General features: G+C 37.3%; 1 protein-coding gene across 1 annotated transcript in view; it reads right to left on the bottom strand.

Moving 5' to 3' along the window:
* The window catches only part of LOC121312732 (semaphorin-5A-like), a 130,609-nt gene extending 124,597 nt beyond the window's left edge, over positions 1-6,012 (bottom strand). Inside the window, exon 1 of the mRNA XM_041244455.1 lies at positions 5,797-6,012. The gene's annotated coding sequence lies outside the window, so the exon portion shown is untranslated. The remainder of the gene's footprint in view (positions 1-5,796) is intronic.
* Between the last annotated feature and the right edge of the window lie 6,188 nt (positions 6,013-12,200).

The raw sequence follows: 12,200 nt of genomic DNA, 5'->3' as shown, positions 1-12,200 counted from the left end.
GTCCTCAGCGTTGTCCGTTTCTTTGTGCTTCTTCAAAAGAGCTTGGACAGCACATCTGGAAACCCCTGTCTGCCTTGAAATTTCTGCCTGGGAGAGACCTTGCTGATGCAGTATGACTACCTTGTGTCTTGTTGCTGTGCTCAGTCTTGCCATGGTGTATGATTTTTGACAGTAAACTGTCTTCAGCAACCTCACCTTGTTAGCTGAGTTTGGCTGTTCCTCACCCAGTTTTATTCCTCCTACACAGCTGTTTCTGTTTCAGTTAATGATTGTGTTTCAACCTACATATTGAATTGATGATTCACACCAAATATGGATTTGATTTAGATTTTTCTTCTGTTCACTCACTTTGCATTTAGTTAATTGATAAATATAAACTATTAACATGTCTATTTTTGAAAGCATTCTTACTTTACAGCATTTTTTCACACCTGCCTAAAACTTTTGCACAGTACTGTATATATATATATATATATATATACACACACACACACACACATATACACACACACACACACACACACACACACACACAAATGTTATCTACAATCCCCTTTACTTGCAAGCAGCATTCTGAATATATTATGTGTGTCTGAGCCTATTCCACTAGGCAACTGCAAAACACAATGTATAAAATGATTCTTCAATGGGGCAAAAAGTAGTGTACTCGCAGGGCGAGTAAATGCTGCCAACAATCCCTGGGCATTCCTTCTTGAGCAATACAGCAATAGCCCTCCTTGTAACCCATTTCACATAAAGACCAGCTCCTAATGAAGACCAATCTCTGTCAGTCCCTTTCTATTAGGATTGGCTCTCTTGTAAGACCATTCCTCAGTCAGTGGTTGCAAAGCGGAATCCTACTGCCCACCTGTTTAACTTCAAAACAACTTCTGAATGGAGAAGTAATTTCATCCAGGTAAAATACAACATTTCAATACAGTTTAGTTATTTAATACCTTTATCAGTAAGAAATGAAACTTCTATCAAATATAGGTATAGATGAACCATGGTACCCCTTATTGCATTACAGGTAGGGCTAATTCATTTGTTAGGTTCATGGATATAAAACAAAAAGATTGGAATACAGCTCTTAAACTACAGATCAGATCCACAATTATTACGCCTTTGTTAAGTTTGATCAGTGCTGTGGAATACCGTAACACATCTTTCCTTTCACAAGTTTCCAATGCATGTCTGCCTACAACAGTTTAGTATTCTGTCACTGCTTGTCTTGAGACCGTGTTGGCAATGATACATTGCTCCAACCTGAAAAAATATATTTTAAAAGACGACATAAAATAAACCATATCAAATTTATTACGTTGCTTTATTAACATAATCCAAAGGTGATAACGAGATGTCCCCTTTTTAATTGTGAGCATTTGTCTAAATAAAGACATTTCAACAAGCAATTATAAATTGAGTGGCGCTCACAGCAATGTATCGCTTCAGGGGGTTAGTCATTACTCTACCATACGGTGACATTATAAATGCATTACTAATAGCTGTCCTTTGTCTTAACCCTCTTCAAAAAACCTCATAGAACTCCACAGCCAGCTTAACCACAAAAAGAGGCCCCCAGCCTGAGCTAGCTGGTGCTTATTGAGGCATCACAAAGACAGTAGAGATGTTTCTATCACAAAAAGAATCAAGTATGCAGTGTTTAATGTTGGAGAGACTTTACACTCATCTCATATCTCCTAGCAAGGGCTGTGTTTCACAGCCACTAAACTTGAATTGCTTCTACAATGACTTGTAAAAACTGCACAAACACAAATATTACATCAAATTGAGCAGTCAATATGTGGAAATATGGCAATATGAATGTAAAGAAGTTTCTGGGTTGTTCTTTGGACATTACTGATTTTAAGAATAATGTTTAAGAAGAATAACTATTGTAAAAAGGCCTGGGAAGGGCTTTGTTTGGGAATTTCTTTGAGGCATTATGTATCTCACCTATACACCTTATACAATTTGGCTTTAAACAACATTAATGCGTAAATGAACTATATATACAGTGGTTTGCAGAAGTATTCACCCACCTGCAAAGTTTTCACATTTTATTAAATTACAAATAATGTGTGCAGTTTTTCAAAGCTGTAGTGGTTAAACTGAACATTGTTATATGAGGAGGAGGTTAAATGTCAGCAAAACTTGCAAAGAAAATGTACAAAATGAAATTTACTGGTTGCGTAAGTATTTAACCCCTTAAGTCAGTCCTTGGTAAAAGCACCTTTTGTAGCAATTACTGCTATGAATCTTTATGGATAGGTCTCTATTAGCTTTGCATAGTAGGATGGTGAAATTTTAGCCAATTATTCAGGTGAAAATTGCTTCAGTTCTGATAAGTTTGTTGGAAATCGTCGATGGACTGTAATCTTCAAGTCTCGCATTAATTTTCGATTGGATTCAAGTCAGGACTTTGGCTGGGCTATTCAAGAACATTAATTATCTTCTTCTTCAACAATTCCAGTGTGGCTTTAGCTTTGTGCTTTGGGTCATTGTCTTGCTTAAATGTGAATTTCCTCCTCAGTTTCAGACTCTTGGCTGAATCAAACAGGTTTTCCTCAAGGATTCATCTGTACTTTGCACCATCCATTCTCCCTTCTATCCTGACAAACTTCCCAGTCCCTGTTGAAGAGGAGCATCCCCATAACATGATGCTGCCACCACCATGCTTGACAGTTGGGATGGTGTTGACTGGGTGATGTGCAGTGTTGGGCTTGCGCCAGACGTAACGCTTGGAATTTAGACCGAAAAGTAACATGTTTATCTTGTCTGACCACTTAATCTTATTCAACATGTCTGCAGTATCATCTACATGCTTTTTTGCAAACTCCATACGTGCTTTAAGATGAGGCTTTTTAGGTAATGGCTTCTTTCTTGCCACTGACTCCCATCTCAGACACAGAACTTTGAAGATTTCTCAAGGTCATTGTTTGCTTCAGAGTGACATCCCGAACCAGTTTCCTGCTTGTCCGGCTGCTCAATCTCGGAGGTCAACCTGATTTGGGTAGTATCCGGGTGGTATGATGCATACTTCCACTTCCATATAGGGATAATCAGCGCCTTTGAAATTTTCCTGTACCCTTCTTCTGCTCTGTGCCTCTCTACCACTTTATCCTTTACTTGCATCGAAAGCTGCTTGGTCTTCAAGGTTGCTTTGTTGGATCACTATGTATGTTTCAGCTTGAAAGTCTTTATATACCTCAGGGAAATTATCTACAAGTTAAACCACTTTGAGTACACACAATTAGAAACCATTTCACTAATTTTGTGACCTTTCAAACAAATCATTTGCACCTGAGCTGATTTAGGGCTGCAGTAGCAAAGGGGTTGAGTACTTATGCACTGAGATTAATCTGTTTTTCTCTGTAAATCTTAGTTAGTTATATTCTATATGCATTTATGAATTGTTTAACTTTATCAATGTGGAGTAGTTTGTGTAGATTCTACATGTAAAGTCTAATTTGAAAGCGTCGTCGAGTACACTCAGGTGCCAACAAAATGTGAAAGCTTTGCAGGGGAGTGAAAACTTCTGCAAACCACTATCTATATATATATATATATATATATATATATATATATATATATATATATATAGACACACACACACACACACACACACACACACACACACACACACACATTGCTGTGCAAATGTCTTAGACATGTTGCATTTTTCTACTCTGATACATTATGAGCATCAACAATTTACTTAAAGCCTCCACTAGTGTTTTCTACTATTATAACAGCCTTGAGTTGCATAAAGAAGGAAAAACATTGAGTAAAACAGCTTGCATCACTTGATTTTCATGGTGTGGTACCTGAAGCATAACCAACAAGTACAGAGAAACATCATCTGTAATTGACAAACCCAGGACTGGAAGACCCAAAAAAGCTGTCTAAAAAGGATGAGCAATACTTGAAGATAATATCCATAAGGAATAGAAAGAAGACAAGCATTGAACTGACAACAGACCTGGCAGAAAGCAAAGATGTTGTTGTCCATCAAATCAACAGTACGAAGGTCACTCTTGAAATCAGGACTTAAAGGATGTGTTGCAGTAAGAACAGCTCTGTAAAGAAAGACTAAAACGCTACAATATACACAAGAGAACACAGAAATTGGACTATGGAACAATGGTCAAAGGTGCTTTGGACTGTTGATGGATGGACAACAGCACCTGTGCCTTCTGCCATGCTTGTTGTTATAATAGTAGAAAACACTAGTGGAGGCTTTGAGTAAATTGTTGATGCTCATAATGCATCAGAGTAGAAAAATGCAACATATACAAGACTTTTGTATATTTCTTGTTTGTTCTTTGTTCATCAACTTTTTCTTAGGACCTATGTCTTTCTTTCAGTGAAATCATGTTATATTCTATTTTTTTTAAAAATCAATTATAATGTTGTCCCTCCTGTTGCAAATATGATGTGGATATCATGGCTTATAAAACTGAACGTATCAAATAAATAGCATAATATATCTGGATCTCGCTCTTCACCCCTTGAGACAGAACACTGTGACACCAATCTGTTACCAACAAGTGTTCAAGATTTAAAGTCTGGTTTTTTATGTTGTTGTTGTTGTTTTTTTTTGGTTTTTTTTTGTTTTTTTTAAGTATGGGAGTTTATTCTTTATTCTGTTGTACCAGTTATAATGTAGAACAGTTTCACTATTATCAACTTTATTTAATCAATCAGAACATTATTTAAATAACTAGTGGAATAAAGGGTTAGCTCATGATTATTCTTCCGCAGGCACAATGCCTTCTCTGTCTTATCTAATTTGATTTCCTAATAACCCCTTGCATGTCTTAATGTGCATATACTTTATACGTATATTTTAACTAAACATGTGCTATCACTATAAAGAAAAAAGTAAATAAATTAAAAATACGTTAAAATATTAGTTGGCCATTTATATATATAATATATATATATATATATATATATATATATATATATATATATATATATATATATATATATATATATTGTAAACGGCAAATAATATAATATATATATATATATTGCCGTTTTCGACACATGCTAAGGCATGTTTCTTCTCAATATAAAAAAAGGGTATTACAGAAATGCCTTTATGTATTTTATACAAATCCAGGTTAAAAAGAATCCAAGTGTAGTCAACACTCAATTTGACAATACAAACAGTTTACTAAAACATATCACAACGTGTATCAAGCGTCACGCGCTCATATTTGTTCTATTGCTCTACAGGTCGCTGGTTCAAGGTAACGCTCTTGTCAGCAGCACCCCCTTGTGGTGGACTATGACATACATCGGGAACTTCAAACACAGTACAGAACCTGTGAATCGCTATACCTGACGTGCAAACACAATTTAGAAAGACAGCAATTTCCCATTTCAGTCGACATTAAATGAGTGGCATTAGCGGTATTAAATGTCCTTCAATACCGCATTGGGAATTGTCTATTAGTTTCAAAGACTACTTAAGTCTGATTCATTTCAAATACATTACAGTACAGTGCAAATAAAAACGCAACATTTAACTACAGATTATACAAGTACATAAAACAGTGAAACAGACACAAGAATACTGAATGTAAGCGACCAGCTATACTGTACTTTTAACAAATTTATACAAAAAAAAAAAAAAAATGCTGCAGATTCACGTAATCATATAGCTTGAATTTTAGTTTTAAGGTAGAGGTGGAAACTATTGTTATTCTACTGAGCATGATCGTTCCCCAAATGTTCTGTTTTTTTTTTGTTTGTTTTTTTTTCCAAAAAATACATAGTTGAACTTACGAAGTGAGATCTCCAACTATCCCAGTTCATCTAGTTGGAAAGATGCAGCAATGCAGTTAAGAAAAATAATGCTGTTAACACAAATGTGCTGGATGAAAAGTTACAATAATCCAGTTTATGTACGTGGTCCGACAGTACAGTCCAGAAACTGTCACTTAATTTGCCTCCCCTTGTATTTTCTCTATCTCACTGACTCTCCAGATTCCAATATCTCTATTTCGGAATCCACTTACTCTTTGAAATAGGAGACCAGACACCCACTTACTTCCAACAGTGGATGCGACCGTTCAGTAGGGGAGGTCTGTATTACTAAAGTAAACAAACTTTGCATTATAAGAAGCGGCACGTATTTATAGATATATATATATACCTATAACTACAATTCCTAAGTGCTGTTTGGTAAGTGTAACATTAATTTGCTTGTTCTTTCTGTTGTATAATATGTATAAATATATTTTAAAGTTAAAACTCCCCTCTTGTTTCGTGAATGCCCTGACCATACATGCTCCAGTCCAACATCACTTCAGTAGTCTGATACGTGGCAGAAAGGTCTACTCTAACAGATTATGCGAGGTGTATAAATAATAATAATAATAATAATAATAATAATAATAATAATAATAATAATAATAATAATAATAATAATAATAATAATGCTGTGTTGTTTAATTCAAATTTAATAAATTAATTGTTTTATTAAACTGAAAAAAAAAAAACTAAAACAAAAACTAAATACCAGTTTATATACACTGATACATTGCGTTATATGTAACGTATGTAAGTAGTAAACAAATTAACATAGTTTAGATATGTCAGTGTGTCTGTTTTTATATGTGAATGATGACTACCCTCCATGGGTTACAAATTGTGGTTTTATTTTTTATTGGACAGACCACCCTGTATAAAAAATGTAAAATAGATCTAAATAGGTTCTAGCCACTTTCAGATATTTAAAATGTAAATATTTCACGGATATAGAGCATATATCATTCTAAATATATAATAGACTAATTAATGTGTGGTATATATGATGGATACTTATTTTACATATGAGACTAAAAACGTGTATTTCCTAGAATGTGTCTGTGGCAGTGCGATTGCCCTGCACAGTGGTAAATTAGTGTTGGTGTGATTTATATGTGGGAATGGGCTTATTTTGTGTCGTTTTGGGACTTGATTAGTTTGATTGTATTATTGTTTACAGACGGGCGCTCGATTGAGACTTGCTGCCTGCTATGCTTGGTTGAGGGAAGGGCAGCAAGTGATGGGCTGTGCTGGTCCTCAATCAGCACGTGGGCGGGTCTCGACCGAGTGTCCGTCAGTTTAAAAACATCCGCGGGAGATTGCTCGGGGCTGCTGCAAGGCCTGCCATTTTCACAACACCTTTTGAGTTATAGTTTGCGGTATTGTGTTTTATTTTGCACTTTTTGTACAGTTTGCTGTATTTGTCCTCTGTGCGTAACCATCGCTGGTAACGTCACATGACCGCCTTTCGTTTTTTGTTTGTTAATAAATCCTGCGCGCCTGTGCCGGCGTTTCAACACCACCTCAGTCTCTCTGTATGCTTGAACAGCGGCTACCCACATGTGTGACCTGAGGAAGACCCTGTCACATATGGTGTCGGAAGTGGATTCCGCTGCATCCTGCCGAAGAAAGGCTAGATGGCTACAGAGAGACAGGAGGAGCAAACCCCTGAAATTTTTTTGTAACAACGTGTGTAAGATGGTCATTTATGTCATTAACATTAGTAGCACAAGTAGGATTTGTTTAATGCTTGCCCTTTTCTGTTTGCTACTACTTTTGAAAGCTGTTGAAACATTGCTATCAGCTGGTGTTTTCCCACATCACTTGTTTGGTAACACTTCATTTAAGACAACATAGTAAAAGTGTGTGTGTGACTATCAATTTGTTAAAGGGCTAAACCTGGCTCTTTGTTCTGTGCGTTTGTGCCTGTGTGTGCGGACTTGCTGAACTGTGGCACTGCGGTGCCCTTGTGCTGGAATCGTTCTGTCTGCAGCGTTGTTGTTTTAGTGTTTGGAACTATGCATGCAGCTCTGCACCAGCAATGCAGGAAGTGCCACCGAGGATTCAGGGGGTTCATTGGGCACACCTGGCAGGAGCTGGGAGGAGGATGCACAGACAGCCTCATGATTGAAGGGTATGCTTATTACTGTACTACACTGTTGCAGTGTTGTGCAGCTCGAACGGGGCAGCAGTGACTCACCTCAGAATGTGGATCAAGACGTTTTGACCAGAGTCGAGAGAGACAAAATGCACGATGGGCCTTCGTAAGCGGACAAAGTAACAAGCAGCCACGTCTACATGAAGGTTTCACTTCTGCAAGGAACCTGCGAGCAATTTCTGTTTATTCTGTTTAGTTATAGTTCTGTTGATTGAGACATATCATGATGGCGTGAAGGGATGAAGAAGCATAATCAACGTTTGGGCCAGCGATTGAATCCAGAGAAGCTTGGATAGAAGCTTCCGTAACAAGCACGCCATCTTGAAAGCCTGAACAGATGGAAGGGTGGTCATGTGAACTTTACTGCTCCCGGGGCATTCGCGTACGTGCATTGTGTACTTGCTTCTGTCACCCAGGTCGACCATGCGTCTTCAAAAAGCAGAGTGAAATCATGTAGAGCATGCGGTGTGAAAGGAGCTTTAGAGAAGTGTTGTTTGTAGTTTCTGTGAAGAACCTGCTGAATTGCTGTAACCTCCTATAACAATAGGGGCATTATTGTTTGGAAGATTCCATTCTTTGCTAATTTATTACAATATTAGCGCTGCCCATTAACTGCTTAGTTACTATTGCCATGCTTATTTTATTGATAATGTCCAATAAAAAATGTCCATTAGGAACACCATGTGGGAGATACTGAAACAGAAGAAGAAATTCATTAAAAAGTAGGAGTTTATGTTGACTCAGAAATGTCTTCATCAAAAAAAGGCCAAGAAAATGCTCAGCTATATAGTGAAAAGTGTTGAATTTAAATCAAGGGAAGTAATGTTAAAACTTTACAATTAGTAAGATCTCGTCTAGATTATTGTGTTCAGGTCTGGTCACATTGCTACAACAAGGATTTTGCTGCTCTAGAAAGAGTGCAAAGAAGAGCGACCAGAATTATTCTTGGTTTAAAAGCCATGTCATATACAGACAGGGGGGAGGGCAGCCCAAAAGGAGGGGAGGGGAGGGGAGGGGAGGATAGGATAGTAAGTGAGATCAACAGACAGTTTAGTCAGAAAAGTACAGAAAGCTGAATCAAGAATTTCACGCTACCTGTTACAGTTGCAACTGCAGAAAGATGTTTCAGTGTTAGAAAGACTTTCACTGAAATGACAAGTGAGTGTAATGCTATTTATTTAACCATATCAACACAGGACACACACGCACGCACACACACACACACACAAACACACACATTGTTTAATGTGCACCCCCCCCCAGTAGCGGTCAAATTTGTATTCCTGCGCATGCCCCTGTATGCAGGCTAAAAGAATGTAATCTATTCAGTCTTTAACAAAGAAGACTACATAGCGATCTGATTCAAGCATTCAGAATTCTAAAAGGTATTAACAAAGTCGACCCAGGAGACTTTTTTGACCTGAAAAAAGAAACAAGGACCAGGGGTCACAAATGGAGAGTAGATAAAGGTACAGTAAGAACAGAAAATAGGGGGCATGTTTTTACACAGAGAATTGTGGGAATCTGGAACAAACTCCCCAGTAATGTTGTTGAAGCTGACACCCTGGGATCCTTCAAGAAGCTGCTTGATGAGATTCTGGGATCAATAAGCTACTAACAACCAAACAAGCAAGATGGGCCAAATGGCATTGTTTGTAACCTTTCTTATGTTCTTATGTAATGTGAGGCACACATTTTTTTTTTAAATATTCTAATATTGCCTTAAAAATATGGTATAAACTGACAATTGCAAACAGCTTACCTGTTGTGAACTGCAAATGTCCAGTTTTGAAAGAATACAAATAGAACACCTGGTTCTATACCTGGGTGAAGAAATCTCTGTTTGCAGGCCACTCTTTCTTGTAGTGTTCGCTTGATTGGTCGTTTCACCTGGAGGGTGACATTGTCCCTGTCCCTTCAGTGGCTTCTTTCTTGCCTGGAAACAACCAGCTGCTTCCCTTATTGACTGACACGCTTTCAGGCAGAAGGCACTGCTGTGGTGCAATGACCCAGGATGTGCCAGCTCATCACTACCCTGTAAATAAGGCACAGAGGCTAAGAAAATGTTTTAAGCTAAAGTAGTACCCAATATCACTTTTTAATATGGAGCTAAAGAAAATGCAAAGCAGGTTGAATTTATTTATGGAATGTGTTACAACATACATATAGAATATAATATGGCCACAAATCATCAAACTCACAATCTTAAACACTGTGGCCCTGAACATCAAAGCTTTTCTGCCTGTCCGGTTTTTGTCATGGGGTTTTAACTTTCAGACTTTCCGTGTTCTGAACAAAAAATCAAAAATGGCTAGGAAGGAAGAGAACAGTCGCAAATTAATGTTATGCAAATGAAGTGGGTGCCTAATTAACATACCGCCCAAAAGGGTTGATGTGGTTGGATTGAGTATTTCCTGTCTAAAATTGTTCCGCCTGTTTCAAAGAGCCCTAATAGGTGGGAACCTTTTTCAAACAAGCGCTGTCTCAAAAATAAAAAGGTTCCGAGGTGGGTGCAATGACTCTGATGACTATTTTGATGAAGCCCAATGTGCTGCTAGGGATTTCTGTGATTTTAAAGGATGACAGGGATAATGTAGCCAGCTACCTCTCAGTAGGGAATCGAAGATGACGCAGAAGGTATACCCTGTCTGTATATAGTCAAAGGGCATCCTCTGTTTGGACCTTGTAGAAGAGCAAGTGCTACGAAGATATCAAATGGATTAGGCTATGACTTATTTATGTGACAAACTTAAAGAAGATTTAGGTCATGCATTGCCAGTCTTTGCCACAAGTTGTTTATATGATATCCTATTATACACTCAAGTGTTATTTATTTTCATAAAGTGCAACCGGTTTCATAAAACAGAATACAGAACATATATGTACAAAATTACATTAAAATTATCTCTGTAACTTTAATTTTTTCTTTTTCTTTGTCATGTATTTTCTTTACTTTTATGTTCCATTAAATATAGCTTCTCTTCTTTCTCCGTATATCTTAAAACACAAGCCTGTTTTGTTTTTCTCTGCCTTTACTATCTACCTGTCCCTTGATTGAAATCCTAAACTGATGTAAAAAGATCATTTGCATCATTAACATCTAGGTTTCTCATTTAAATACTAAACAGTTATTCCACCACCTTTATATAAATTACACCCATTCCACCTGTCGGAAAACAGCAGAAAAATGTTTCATTTTTGATGGAAACAACGTTCTGGATAAGAGTCGGGTTAAAAGCAAACGGAAATGGTGAGTTTCGGATTGTCGGGAGACACGTGATATTCAGGGCCGGTATGATTGTTGGAGTAGCAGTTATATTGTTTATAGTGTGTTATCTCATCTGACCGGCAGGGGTCAGCACTCTCGCGCAGTTACCCTTACATTGCCAGTATAGTCTGCTACAAATCAGTAACCATGATCCCTGATACTGAATGCCCCCAGTTACTAAGCATTTACCAATAGAATTGCTTTTATATGCACAGAAAATATCTATAAGCCTACAAGTGCCTAAGCTAATTAGGAACCCTGTTTGTGTTAACCTAGTTGTTTATTTTAAGAGGAAAACTAAGGAAGGACAGTGGAAATGAATACCTACTGTATATATATATAAAAACACAACAAAGGAGACTTGATTGAATAGAGATGTGGTAATTACCTACCAATCACACACAAACAAGACATTACACCATGATTACTTCAGGTTGAAGAGACTAGATGAAAAAGTATAAAGACTAGGTTATTTTTGCATTTTTGTATCAAAGAATAGGTTATTTTAGACTAATGAAAAGGCAATTGTGTGACTTGTAAAACACAACCGTAAACACTGTTGGCTGACTCCGTAACCCATTAATAAATAGTATGATACAGGTGCTATCTTTTTAATTCCCCCAGAGTACTGCAAGTGATACCTTTAAATCGAAGATTAGACTGCACATACATTTATGCTTAGACTCTGAATTCATAATCTTTAGGGATTTGCTGGTCTTTTGTTTCTTTAAATCAAGTTATAAAGCCCGGCACACAGTGAGTCAGACAGCGAGGATTTGTTTTGACGTGAGTGTTTTGTTGCAGGTTTCAGTTATACTGCCACCTATAAACATTTTGAATCAGTGTGGTGATTGCACTATAAGCACACATACTTTCCAAACTATGCTACTGTCAAAAGCCAAACAGTAGAGAAAAGTGCACCTCACCAGTTGGTTTCACTATTTCAAAACTATT

The sequence above is a fragment of the Polyodon spathula genome, chromosome 3 (assembly GCF_017654505.1).
Source record: "Polyodon spathula isolate WHYD16114869_AA chromosome 3, ASM1765450v1, whole genome shotgun sequence".
In the NCBI taxonomy this organism is placed as follows: Eukaryota; Metazoa; Chordata; class Actinopteri; order Acipenseriformes; family Polyodontidae; genus Polyodon; species Polyodon spathula.
The sequence above is the reverse complement of the archived record's forward strand: the minus strand, read 5'-3'. Positions and strand labels throughout refer to the sequence as shown.